The sequence below is a fragment of the Equus przewalskii genome, unplaced genomic scaffold, assembly GCF_037783145.1.
Source record: "Equus przewalskii isolate Varuska unplaced genomic scaffold, EquPr2 ChrUn-11, whole genome shotgun sequence".
NCBI lineage: Eukaryota > Metazoa > Chordata > Mammalia > Perissodactyla > Equidae > Equus > Equus przewalskii.
The window spans coordinates 44,947-59,782 of record NW_027228748.1 but is presented as its reverse complement, the minus strand read 5'-3'; the positions used below and the strand labels follow the sequence as shown (position 1 = coordinate 59,782).

The window sequence follows — 14,836 nt, the reverse complement described above, 5'->3', positions numbered from 1 at the left end:
AGAGAAGAGAACAATTTTAATTAAAACAGGCAACTAATACTTTGCATCTACCTTCGAGAAAAGTGTATTTGTGAAGTGATTTTAAAAGCATGAAGCCGATGAGTAAGATGGTATTATGAAAAATATCACCAATGTATGGAAATATAAATGTCACATATAGATGTAAATTCTCGTAACGGTTCTTGTGAGCATCATGATTTTCATTAGCCACTAAATACTGGAGACTATCCTGCCTTAGTTACAATGTTTGCTCCATTATCTCCTAGTTCTTTTTACTGGATTCAGACCTACATCAGGGGATGTTTGCTCAACATTTGGAAACTACAGATGCTTATTAGACAAAAAGCATTTCATCCTTCTAAGTCATGGATCTCTTTCATTCCTCTTCCACAAGACTACTCATTCCCCCATGTTTTCCTGGTCAATGAAACACATTCGCATATTTTTTAAAGAAGCAGCTATTTTACTACAAATCAGAAATTGTAAGGGATGTGGTGGGTACTGTTATGCTCTATTGCTGAGAATGTAGAGGAGATCAAAGTGCCTGGTTTCAGAATCCTGCTTCTACCTTTTCTACAACCTTGGACAAGATACCAAATTCCTCTTTGACTAGTTGCATCATTTGTAAAATGGAAATAACGATAGTGTCTACCCATAGTTTATTGTGAGGATTAAATGAGAAAATACATATCAAGCATACTTGCCTGGTGCATAATAAACACTGTACAAATATATGCGATGATGGTGGTAATGATCAGACAATCTGACAGCATCTATCCAAAGAAGAAATGTCCATTTCCTGTGACTGAGCAATACTGGTTCTAGGAATGTGTTCTACAGGAATAATAAGTCAAGTATTTAAAGATGGGTACAAGACTATTCATTGCTGCTCACAACAGTGAAACCTTAGAAACAGCCTGCATGTCTCTAAAGAAATGTTGGTGAAATAAATTATGGTACATTCATACAATGAAAATTTTGAAGACAAAACAGTGTTATAGTTCTGAATATAGGCTTTGACTGTAAACTTCAATGAGCTAAGGCTTCTCCCATCTCTCTCAGAATATCCTGAGTTCTTCCTAGACCTTTCTTCCTTGCTTTTCAATTGTATCAATCAGCTATTGCTCTATAGTAATTTCAAAATGTTAGTGGCATACAATAGTAAGCATTTATTTCTCACTTGAAGTTTGCAGGGCAGCTGGAGCAGCTCTGCTTTAGGCTGCAATGGCCAGGACAGCTCTGCCTCACAATATAGCTGGCTAGCTAGAGCATGTTCTTGTCATGACGATAACAGAAGCACAAGAGGGTGAGAGACAATATGTAAAGATTCCTAAAGTCTAGGTTCAGAATTAGCACAATGGTGTTTCCACCCACATTTCATTGGCCAATGAAAGTCACATGGATGAGTCAAAGCCAAGGGTCAAGGAAGTACCCTCAGCCTCTCATGAGGCTGTGGAAATAGTGTAGTTTCAGGGAGAGATGAGAAATTGGGGCCAGTAATTCAGTCTACAACATTATATGTAGCCATTTTTAATTCTCAATCAGTGTGAGATTGCTACCCTAAGTCCTTTTGCACTCATTGGACTCATCCTAGTTTCTGTTAGTTTTTCTTTCTCTCTTAACAGAATACCTAAAAATCTCTATATCTTACAACTCTGCCTCAGTACTTACAGCTCACTTTAGTAGTGGAGAGCTTCCCACCTGTACTCTGAAACTCCCTTCTTGGGATATTTCTTCTCATATATATATACATATGCTATTTTTCATCTCTACAGCATTTACATTAATCATTTGATTCCCCTGGATTTAGCCAAAATAAACATCCCAAATTCATAATGTCTTTCAGAGACATGGCTCTTTTAAACTGAAATCAGAAATGGATCCTGCATGTGTTCCCAGGAAGAGAGGCTGGTTTGTATTAGGGGAATTCTTGCAGATTAGTAACTCTTCAGATGCCTCTTACAGGCTGCTATAGAATAATCTGGATTCAAATGATCAAGCTTTGGAGGCAGTAGCCAGGTTTTGAACCAATTTTTAAAATGGAGATTTGCATATTCTAGCCCCAAGACACAGAATTGGTAGAGGGAAGATATAGTCAGGATAGAATGCCAGTAAAACTTTAACCCCTTCCTTGGTTTCTTTAGAGTTTCATAAACCCAAAACCCAGAGTTTCGAACTGGGAGAGATGAGCCAAGAAGTATGAGAATGGGGAGAGCTTGCTCCGAGAATTAAGAATATACTTCCCAGAAAAGGAACATAATGAAAGCAGTCAGAAGTGACAATTTCCTTCCTCTTTTCTAATCTTGGCTCCAGGGCCCTCGGCAGAACCTCTTCCATGTCTTGCATGTTACAGATTCACTGCTCCCATCAGCTCGGAGATAACATGTGGCTCTTGACAGCTCTGTTCCTTTGGGGTAATTTGGGCTTAGAGGGGGTAGCTAGAAGGGTACAGGCTCTGGTTCTGGGAACTCAGGATTTTTTTGTCTTCCTTTAGTATACTAGGCTACAACTCATGAGTATGGAGACAACTGCATCTGTGCGTCTTGGTTTATTGGTGCTTATTATATCAAAAGGATGAGAAGGGAGACTCTGAGTAACATTAAGCCTACAGCACCATGTCAAAATAAAGCCTTGTCAACAACCAGCCATGGGCTCTTCAGTACCGCTATACCTGATTTGGGGAAAGTGGGTAGAGAGGAACTCAGGAGACCAAAGCTGGCCTACAGAAGACAGAGTGTACATTAATTCTGTCTCCACAATTCTCCCTTCCTTGTCGTCTCCCCCTGACCAACTGATGTCTCTATTCTCTGGTCTCTTACAGTTCCAGTTGGTGGGCAGAATGGTGAGTAATGTCTAACTCAACTTCTCTTCCCTTGCCAGCGTGCTGCTTCCAAAGGCTGGGTACCCCTATCGTGAAGAAGAAAGCATAGGGAGAGAATAGAAAGGAGAAAGTTTTATAAATTATGTCAGATCTCCTATATTGAGTATAATTTTGATAAAATCCTGGTTTTTAAGGTTTCTCTCTAAGATTTTTCTAAGAGATAAGTGCCAACCTCTGAACTAAATGCCTAAATCTATATAAAATAGCAGGAAAGGGCCAGAATTGCAATAATGCAGAGGTAGCTCTGCTGGGTTTGCCAGCATCCCTCCAGAAAGTTCCTTTTAGAAGAAAGCTCAGTACATTTTTGTTCCTCAGAGAGAATCCAGCAGGTAAGCGAAGGATTCAAAGTGAGGAATTTGAACCTCGATTTCCACTGCAGATGCTAAGTAAGGCCTGATATTAACCCTAAGAGACAGTATAGCACAGAGGATAAGAAAATCGGCTCCAAGCAGTTTGCCCTAGTTTGAAACCCTGCTTCCTTGCTGACCAGCAATGAACCTAAATTAGTCATTTGTTTCTCGGGAACCCAAAATCTCCAACGCACAGATGCAGATTTAATGACATCAACAGAGCTCTCTGTAGTAGGGTCTGGACACTCTTACTGGCTGGCTTTTTGTAGGTTTCCACTCACCAATTTTTCAATTTAATCTAAATATACATTTTTGTCGTTGTGGCATCCGCAAAACTTTACCAGTTGCTCAGACTTCCCTTTTATTCCACTTGTTCTTTTTGTTTTAATCCCAAAGCAGACTCCACAAAGGCAGTGATCACCTTGCAGCCTCCATGGGTTAGTGTATTCCAAGAGGAAAATGTAACCTTATGGTGTGAGGGACCCCATCTGCCTGAGGACAGCTCTACACGGTGGTTTCTCAACGGCACAACCATTCAGACCTTGACCCCCAGATACAGAATCACTGCTGCCACTGTCAATGACAGTGGTGAATACAGGTGCCAGACAGGTCTCTCAGTGCCAAGTGACCCTATACAGCTGGAAATCCATAGAGGTAAGTATGGCATGGAGCAGGAGGGCTGGAAATCACGAGGTCTTCCTTTGTTTTCTCCTTTCTGGTTGCCAGAGGTGTGTGTGTCGATTTATCTGAGTATGAGTCTCAGCTCTATGTGCCTACCAGGTGAAATTAGGTCAAGATGCTCAAAACATCACATTAGGGTGTTTGAACTGTGCCCCAACAGCACCTCAACTGGGGCAGCTGTATGTAGGGTATCTAGAGTAAAACTCAGACCCTAACATTTTGTTATTCAAAATTATGTAGTTTTGTTGGAAACAAGTAGGCTTGCACATAGTAAATAATAATTCAGACAAATGTACAATGATGAACAATGAAATCTTTCTCCCACTCAAAACCCTAGTCCCACGGTCACCTTCCACAGGAACGAAACTGTTTATATATAAACTTTTTTAAAAAGTGGTTGTAGAATACTCTATATACTGTCTCACATCTTAGTTTTACCACTTATAATATCTTGGAGATCTGTTTATATCAACAGAGATCTACCTCATACTTTCAAATGGATGTGCTATCATTGATATAACCATTCTGCCCATTAGTAAACTTCCAGTGTGTTTCTGTCCCTTCACTTTTAGGAACAATGCTGCAATAACATCTTTATACTTATGGTCAGGGATTTTATAGTTACGTGGTATATCTGTTAAGAGAATATTCTGGGCATAGAATTACTATGAGACTTTAGGTCTTTTAAGCCATGATAAACAGAAGCAGGAAAAAACCCCCACCATCTACTTAAATCTGCAAGTAGTTTCCCTTTGTCAAGAGATGGAAACTGCAACACATTTTAGGGCAAAATGTTTCAATACCCAGGACAAACCATTCGAATGGATTATTTAGTTATTCAAAAGCAATAAGCTAAAACTTTTTTGTAATTGATAATGCGAAAAGTTAATCCATGCTGGAGGCAGGATTAGATTTATGCAGACTAGGAGATTAATGCTTTTGAAGGAAATGTGTTTTAGCTAAGAAAATGTTGAGAATGTCAGAGAAAATGCTAGGTGTTTCTCATGTGTCTCTTAGGACTCCAGGAATCAGTTCCTAGGCTGGAGAGGTTAGGGGAGCTGACAGGAACTGTTTCAATAAGAGACTTTGTGTAGTTGGAGGAAAAGCAGAAGTGTTTCATGGTTCAAGTGAAAAAAACGAACTAGGACCGGAAAGAGGCCATTTTCTTTGCCTCTGCCTAGACTTCTTGAACTCCCAGCATTGGTGACTTATTGAGAATATCTTTTGCATTATTTTTTACATTGTTATATATTATATTATTACATTATATATCTTTTTAAGTTATATTTTACTGTGAATGTTTATTAAGGTATAACACACAACAAATCTTAAATGTATACCTCAGTGAATTTTCACAAAGTAAACACCGCCAGATCAAGAAATAGAACACTTCCACAATCACAGAAACTCCTTCTTGCCCATTTCTAGTCACAACCCCCCAAGGCAGCATAACAGCATAGCATTTTGCCCATGTTTTAACTTCATATAAACGGATGCAGTGTGGTACACTTTGTACTCTTTTGTGTTTGGCTTTTCTCATGCTGATTGTGAGATTCTTACATAACGTGAAGTTGCAGTTCATTTGCTCTCATTACTGTATAATTTTACATATTTATCTGCTCTATTGATGGACTCTTGGGTTGTTTCCAGTTTGGGCATCTTAGAAATAGTACTGCTGTGGATATTTTTTGTACTTCTCATTTAGTGTACTTATGGACACAATTCTGTTGGAATATGCCTAGGAGTGGCATTGCAGGATCATAAAATATGCATATATTCAGGTTTAGTTTTCCAAAGTGCTTATACCAAATTACATTCCCACCAGCAGAGTGTGAGAGTTCTGATTTCTCCTTATCCTCATCAATACTAGGTATTTCCAGTTTTTTTCATTTTAGTCATTCTGGTGCATGTGCAATAGTATCATATTATGGTTTTAATATGCACTTCCCTGACAACTAGTGATATTGAGCATTTTTCACACATTTATTACCTTTTGGATATTCTCTTTTATAAAATGCCTATCAGGGGTTTTTGCTAATTTTTTTTACTGCCGTCTGCCTTTTCTTTATTGACTTGTAGGAGTTCTTTATATATTCTGGATATGAGTCTTTTGGGAAGTGTTGTAAATATCTTCCACTTTGTGGCTTGCCTTTTTGCTATCTCTTGTGTTTTTTAATTTTTTCGGGGAACAAAAGTTCTTAATTTTACTACAGTACAATACATCAAGTTTTTTGGTTGGTGCTGTCTATACCCTATTTTAAAAATGTTTTGCCAAGGTTAGTCAGCAGTAGAGGATTTCATTTGAGCTACGCTAATTCTCAGTCACTTTAATTAAATATGTGTATGTCGAGACCAAGAAAATACAGCTGATTTGTGGACCCAAGTCCTAATCTGGAGTAGAATGAGTGCCCCCATTCTACTCCAAGGTGATGAAGATGGGGAGAATGGTTTTTGAGTAGGAAATTAGTGATGTCGGCTACAAGCTGCATCCCACAAGTTTTAATATGTAATATTCCCATTATCTCTTAAAGCTAGATATTTTTAATTTCCATTATAATTTTTTTTTACTCATTAATTATTTAGAAGTGTTTTTCTGGAGGTTGGCTTTTTATTATTGATTTGTAATTTTATGGCATTTTGGTCAGAATTTGTATTAAATATGATATGAGTTCCTTGGTATTTGTTGAAAATTGCTTTGTGGCCTAGTATGTGCTTAGTTCTTATAAATGTTACATGGTGTTTGGAAAGTATATGAATTTTCTCTTTCTAAGGTACAGCATTCTATATAAATCCACAAATCAACTCTGTTAATTGTGTCATTCAATTATGTTGTATCATTAGTATTTTGGACAGTTTCTGTTGGAGGTATGTTAAAATGTGTGGATGTATAAAGCAAAGGTGTCTGTGTGTTTGGGCAGTCCAGTCTTTGAGCACCTCTTGGTTGGGAACAGGAATAAGGGAGGAAAGAGTATTCATTATATTTAGAAGCTCAATGGCAGCATCCAAGACTATAAAGATCATACAGCACTGGAATGCCTGCCTTCCGTTCTTAGATAAGCTCTGGAGGGGGAAAAAGCACTGCTGTCTCTTCTACTCTTTTGTCCTTTAAGAACTTCATCCTTCTTTAGCCAAACCAAGTGCTCCAAAGAAAGAAAAAGTGAAGGAGGCATTTTTGGTTATGTGTAGAGGTGTACATCAAAAGGGAGGGCCCATTTGACTTGGAGCTTGTTTTACCAGCTGTATCACTGATGTGCACATATGTGAGTGTTTCTATCAACTTAGTAGCATATATTCATCTGGATATGGTTGCCACTCTGTGTGTTTGTCTTCCATGTGTGATCCCATTAACAAATTTGTCAGGAGTTAGAATGTATTAGTTTCCTGTTGCTGTGTAACAAATTGCCACAAACTTAGCAGCTTAAAACAACAGATGTTGCTCTCTTACCATGAGTTAAGAGTCCCAGCACAGCTTTGCTGGGCGCTCTGTCAAGGTCTTACAAAGCTGCAATCAGCATATTGACTGGGCTGTGCACCTTCCTGCAGCTCTTCCAAGCTCGTGTAGTCATTGGCAGAATTTTGCTCCTCATGGTTGTAGGACTGAGGTCCCCACCTTCTTGCAGGCTGTTAGCTGGGAGCCAATCTCAGCTCCTAGATGCCCCTTGCAAATGGCCATCACAGGCCCTACTCACAACATGGCAGCTTGCTTCCTTAAGGCCAGCAGGAGACTCTCAGTCTAGTCTGCTAAGACAGTCTTATATAATGTAACATAATCATGGGAGGGACATCCCATCACCTTTGTCATATTTTGTTGGCTAGAAGCTAGTCATAGGTTCCACCTACACTCAAGGGGATTATGCAAGAGTCTGACTCATTGGGGTCATCTTAGAATTCTGTCTACCACATGGAGTAGACTGTTTTTGTCCCAAGCAACTTCTGCTATCTGGAAAGGGAAGACAAGAAGGGGCTGTGTATACAGCTGCTGGTAAAGAATACTTTTCTTCCCAGCAAAGCTAAAGATATTTGAGGAATGGGAGACAGGCCTCCTATTCAGCAGAGCTCTGAGGCTGGAATGTTGCAAGGAGAAAAAGATAAGAAAGGCACTGGGTCCAGCTTTGGCCTCCTTGTACCTCTACCACTTGAAAATTGTTTTGTGGCCTAGTACCTCTACCACCGTCTACGTGTATTTGGGCCCATGTTTTTCAGATTGGCTACTACTCCAGATCTCTAACAGAGTTTTCATCGAAGGGGATCCTCTGGCCTTGAGGTGTCATGGATGGAAGAATAAGCTGGTGTACAATATAGTTTTCTACCAAAATGGCAAAGCCTTTAAGTTTTCTCCGCAGGATTCTGAATTCACCATTCTGAAAACCAACCTGAGTCACAATGGCATCTATCACTGCTCAGGCATGGGATGGCATCGCTACACATCAGCAGGAGTATCTATCACTATAAAAGGTATGGTATCTGAATAGTCATAGAGCTGTTGTTGTGAGGACCAGACGAACCATCATAAATCATTGCTTCAATTTGCAAGTAAAGAAACGGAGGCCTTACTGAAGGCCACACAATGACCACCGGCTGGGCCAGGACCAGAACTGAGGTCTTCTGGGTCCCAGTCCATTGCCCTTTCCAGTATACCATCAATAATCACAGGAGCTAATGTCAAGGCCAGGACATAGTGAGCATCCATTTCATCAATTTCATTTTAGTTGCATGGAATAGAGACTCCCTCAAGGTCAGTAGGAGAGATATTAGAAAATAACCCAATGGAATCTCATAAAAGCTCCATAGAAACAGAAGCCAGGAAGACATTAGGACTTGGTTATATGTACTTTCCATCTATCTCTCAGGGAAAACGTGGCCTCTCTGGTTCCACCTCTCTCTGAGCATCTGCTAATTAAGCAGCTTCCTTTGTTCCAGTTTGCACGTGGCCCTTGTTGTGACTCTTTCGTGGCCTTTCATCTTAGTACTCACAACTACTAGCAACTTTTTTCTGACTGAAAAATAGTTCATTTCCATGGGAAATAAATTATTGTCCCAGATTGTTTTTTGAGGCTTGAACACAGTCATGAGTCACTGACCTGGCTAGTGTGTGGGCCAGTGTCCACTCTTAGACAACTATTACTAAAAGGGCATGGTAATACAATAAATAACATGGCTATTCAGGGAAGTATGGACTGTGTACAGGCACTCTCCCCAGTAGGATGTGAGCAAGCTGGCAACTATCTCTATGAGGAAACCCCAAGAATGCCTCTCTGCTAGAAGTGGGAAAAAATGTATGTTATGGATGCATTCTCTAAGAGCAGGTTTCCTGAAGGGAGAGGGGATATATACTCTGCAAAAGAACCTTGACACTGAGGCAGCCAACCCTGTCCGTGTCAACTTTTTCTTTAGAGCTATTTCCAGCGCCAGTGCTGAGATCCTCCTTGTCATTCCCGCTCCTAGAGGGGAATCTGGTCAACCTGAGTTGTGAAACCAAGTTGCTCCTACAGAGGCCTGATTTGCAGCTTTACTTTCTCCTCTACGTGGGCAGCAAGACCCTGATGAGCAGGAACACATCCTCTGAATACCAGAGACTAACTGCTAAAAGAGAAGATTCTGGGTTATACTGGTGTGAGGCTACCACAGAAGATGGAAATGTCATCAAGCGCAGCTCTGAGTTGGAGCTTCAAGTGCTTGGTGAGTGAGCATGATGGGAATTGACTGGCACAAGAGAGGATGCTCTGTTTTCTCCTATCAGACTGAGATCTGTTCAAGGGGATTTCGTGGCCCACCTAGGAAAAAACCATCAACAGGCCTTTCCGCTCTTCATTCAGAACTTCACTATTCTCCTCATAAACTTCATTAAATTTCCTTTCCTTTCTTTTTTCTTTCATTTCTTTTCCTTTCTTTCCTCCATTTATTTCCCTCTTTTGTCCTTCCTTCCTTCTTTTCTTCTCTTTTCTCTTTCTTTATTTTCTATTTTTCCAGTCTCTCTCTACCCACCGCCTTCCTCCTTCCTTACCTCCCTCCTTCTCTCCTCTTTCTCACCAACAATCTAATCAACAATATATTGAATTCCTCCTATCTACTGTCACAGGTATGGGGATACAAAGACCCTGGGGTGCCATTCTTACTTCAAGGAGCTCCCGTTGTAGATTGGTGAGACAGAGATTTTGTGGGTTGCACATAAGTACTTGTCCAAGTGTCTATATCTGGCTGAGATGGAAGTATTGTAAGCTCCAGAAAAAAAAAAAACTGTTTAGGAAAAAAGCTTATCTTTAACCCAGATTTATTTCAAGCATTAAATGGCATGGAAATAGCAGTTGTCTGAGACTAAGGAGTAAGGCTGCTGACAGGGCCCTGACAGTTAGGCTCTTATGAGGAGCCTGCCCCCAGTCCGTACACCATAGCCCAGCTAGACCTACCTCCAGCTCCTTCCTGCCCCCTGAAATTACCAGTGTCTCCACTGGGAGCTGGCATATCAGGTCCCAGCCAACCTCCTCTTCCAAATATAACTCAAACACATCCCTCCGGCTTCTAGAAAGCATTTCTTCTCTTTGTCATTTTCTGTTTCAGGCCTCCAGTCACCAACTTCTGTCTGGTTTCATGTCCTTTTCTATCTGGCAGTGGGAGTAATATTTTTGGTGGACACTATTTCTGTACGATAATACATAAGGAACTTCAAAGACAGAAAAAGTGGAATTTAGAAATCTCTTTGGGCTCTGGTCATGAGAAGAAGGTAACTTCCTACCTTCAAAAAGAAATACAGTCAGAAGAAGAGCTGAAATGTCAGCAATAAGAAGAACAGCTGCAGGAAAGGACACTCCAGAAGAAGCCCCCGGAGGGAAAGAAGAAGCGGCAGCTTAGTGGGTGCCCAGACATCTAGACAGTCCCTCCCCTTTCCTCTCTGGGTGAGCACTGGGGCACAAACATCCACAAGTTGAAAGACACTAGAACTGTGAGTCCCATGTCATCTAACTCTTAAATAAAGCAAATAAATAAGCTGACTTCAATGAAGACAAACTTGGAAATTTGGTGAGCAAGGGTGATTTGAAGTGAGACTTACTCTAAAGTAATCTTTAAAAACTTCGAAGTCAAGTCTAACCTAATTATCCTATTAGGTAGTTTGAGTAATATATTTTGGGGGACAGGGTTAAAAGATAAGTGTATGCATATGTGTAAGAAATTAAGACAGAGAAAGAGAGAGAGAATGGGAGGGGGGTTGGAGACAGAGAGAAAGAGAGAGAGAGGCTATGAGGCAGACAAGAGGGAATAGTATAGACCAAAAAGAAGGAAATATCACTTACAAATGAATTCTGAGAGACCATGAGAATGAGAGGACTCACACCTTAGCGGTGCTCAGGAGGGTTACCTCATGGCTTTTCTCTTTTTTTTTTTTTAAAGATTTTTTATTTTTTCCTTTTTCTCCCCAAAGCCCCCCGGTACATAGTTGTGTATTCTTCGTTGTGGGTTCTTTTAGTTGTGGCATGTGGGACGCTGCCTCAGCGTGGTCTGATGAGCAGTGCCATGTCCGCGCCCAGGATTCGAACCAACGAAACACTGGGCCGCCTGCAGCGGAGCGCGCGAACTTAACCACTCGGCCACGGGGCCAGCCCCCACGGCTTTTCTCTTAATACACGTGCAGGGAACACATCCATGCATCTTACAGAGATACAAGGGAGTAACTCACGATGAGAAATTTTTTTTCTCATTTTTGCCCTTTCATTTGAGGCTTTCTCATAACATTTCTGTGTGCAGAGACACCAGGGGTCCTGCTTGTCTGTCCCTGTCCCTTGCCCTATAGGAAGGCGGAATGTAACTACTGCTTTCCTTGATAAATCAAACCCAGATCTCTGAGCACAGCACAGCAAGAAGAAGTTTCATTAGGGAGGAGCAGTCATATCATAAAGCCCCAGCTCTTACCTCCAGAGGTTTACTTTACCTTTCTGATTTTCTGAATGATTACTAACTAGCTTCAAGATACGCTACTGTCCCCCTTGGGCTCTACTTTGGAAACAAAATATTTTTCTGCTACTCTATAACACAGCTGAGATAAAACTGAAATAGGTGAATAAGACTTTACTAAAACTTAGAAAAAACAAAAAGGGGTATACACTAACCTAGCAACATGATTCTAGATTATTTGGCTTAAAAAATGCAGGACTATTTCCAAACAAGGATGCATCCCTGCCTAGCCTCTGTCCTGGCTCCACATGGCAGGGCTCACCTTAGTACCCACTACCTACAAGCACCCTCGAGCAACTTGGAAGTTGAAGTAGATGGAAGAGCACCTTAGCCCGCTGCTTCCCTAGTCTGCGGACAGTGAGAATGTTCTTCTACCTTCACCTTCAAAAAAAAGTACAACAATTATCATCTTAATAGAAGTGCAATAACTCCAACATTTGTATTAAAAGAAATTACCATATATAATAGCAGGAGTTTCATTGCTTGCACATAATGTTTGGTCTTATGGACTGGGGAAACAGGGAAATGAGAATTGCAGGGGATGAATCCCACAGGAAAGAGGCCCAAAGCCCCTCTGTGGAAGGACTGCCTGTAGAAGATTCTAGCCTGAGGAATGGGGAATTGAAGCAGGAAGTGGCATTCCCACCCAGAGGAGAAAGCTCTGCCTACCCTCACAGGGTGGACAGAATTTCAGGGAAAGTGCTTCCTGGGGACAAAAGGTGGGGGCAGACATGGACGTGGGCAGACATGGACGTAGGCAGAGCACTGAGGTGAAGCTGGAATGGGACCCAGTCATTGCTGAAGCATCACAAAGTGCTTCCTCCTTCCCCACTCTCTTCTTTTGTGTTTTCTCTCCAGATTACTTTTTCCATGCGTATATCTTTGTCATAATTTTTTCTCATAAGTACGTTAATGCTTAAATAATTGAGTTGACTAAATCAATTTCATAATTGACTAAGTAGTACTTCAGTCTACCCTTATTTCTGGCTTACAGCTTGCCAGGAATAGGTTCTTTGGGTCCCCCAAATTAAGGCCTACCTGCTTATCACCCTAGCTTTGGTGCTGGGTCTGGTCAAGGCCTGGTAACACCTCATACTTCTCCTGGCAGGTGCTCAGCCCTCCAATTTCCCTACAGGGGTTGGATGCCTCTCTGGCACTTGCCCCTATCTATCTAAGAGCTCACTCCTCTTCATTTTTATTCCATCCACTCCTGGAAACACAAACAGAAATCACTGGATCCCACTGGGGAGAGAGGCCCAAAGGACCCCGATCCCTTCCTTGCTCACCATCCTCCATTCTTGGGGAAAACCTGTATGTGTAGGCAGAGGGTGGGTGTGGTCAATAACTCCATTTGGGGACCAGAAAACCATGGGAAGGAACATGAATTGTTCTCTAGGTCTTCTCTAGAGACAAATTAACAGGCACCTATAGGGAAACTTTACCTCATAGTCTCAGTCTTTGAATTACTAAATCTATTTTGTTTCAGACATAGAGATAAATGCACTGATTCATTTGATTCCTCATGCCAGTTTTTCAGTTTGTAGGGAGAAACATCTGCTGGAAAAAGTCAGAGAGAAGGTTGCTCAGCCCAACCTTTGGAGCAGGACTTTTGGCGTTATCACTGGGAAAAAGCCATTCTGTTTCTTGTGGTTTGTGTGCCACCATTGGCCAGTCCCACACCCCCTCTGCATACTCCAGAGGTCATCTGAAGGCACTTCTCCAAAATGCCGCTGATTCTTGAAGGCTGCTCTGCTATGCAAACTGGCATTCGGGGAAAGCTCAGAGTGCCAAAGAGTTAAAGACCCAGAATGGATTCTCTACTAATGAGGGATGGAAGCTAGCAGATAAATATGCCCCACTTCATCATCCCTCAATCGAACTGTGGTGTCTCAGAGGGCCCCCTGTGGGATTGAGCCCCAATTCCCTCAGTGGCAACCTGTCCATCAGTGCCTCCTTTACTTAGTTCCTCCCTTCTTTGCCTCATTTCTCCACTCCCATCACTGTGATTCCTGAGATTACCTCCCAAATAAGCTATTTGCATCCCAAATCTTGGTCTCAGGGTCCTCTTTTTGGGGAACCTAAACTAAGACAGCTTGGTTGTTTTAACTGAGCCAAATCAGGGATACCAATGACTGGTTTTTAAGTCATCTTTTGTCTGTTGCTTTCATGTAACATCTCCACTTTTATGCCCTAAGTATCAGTCTTGTCTGGTAAAAAAATGAGACAAATGGGTGGTCATCTTTAGCTAGTGAATTCCTGCTCATTCTTTACATATCTCTTCTTTCAAACTTTTCTGAACCTCCCAGGAAGGACTTATCTCTCCCTTTCATTTGTCCCAGTATCCCTTTGCTCTGCATACTAGTATAACAACCTTTAAATCAGATTCTGTAGCCTGTTATACCAGGTTCTTTAATATATAATTACATTCTATTCTTATTCTGCATTTACTTCCAAAATCTCTTCAACTTAAGCTACCCCCATAGTTCTTTAACTAAATCTAGTACTACTGCCCCCAAAAGTGTTCTGACCTGAAGAGAAAAATAAATGAATAGGTCTGCATCTATATGCTTCCATAAATATTTCATCCAAATGCTTCCTCAGGAACAAGGACCAAAGAGACAAAACATAAAGTACAAGTTACTGAAACCTGTCCTGGCTCTCCGAGCAGCTGGAAGGGTTGGGGAGGCTAAGCCTCCTTCCGGGCAGTGGGAGTACCAATGGTGAGAAATGCAAGACCAGCAGAAATCAAACCATCTCATGCTGAGACCCACCATGGCTCTCCATGGTGTGTGCTCTCCCTCACTACAGGGAGCAATAAGCCCAACCTATTCAACCACAGATGTGCTCCTGCTGGTCTTTGACTAGAGGTGCATTGACAGTAGCTAAAAAGACAGTTTTAAAATTTTGACCAGAAACTGAAGTGAATATAATTAATTATGTTTCAGTTTTCATAATTACTAGCACTTTCATGGCCTGC

The 14,836-nt window shown here is 41.3% G+C and overlaps 1 pseudogene; it reads left to right on the top strand.

The window, feature by feature from the left end:
* The first annotated feature begins 741 nt into the window (after positions 1 to 741).
* On the top strand, positions 742 to 11,008 carry LOC139081502 (high affinity immunoglobulin gamma Fc receptor I-like; annotated as a pseudogene).
* The last annotated feature ends 3,828 nt before the right edge of the window (positions 11,009 to 14,836 follow it).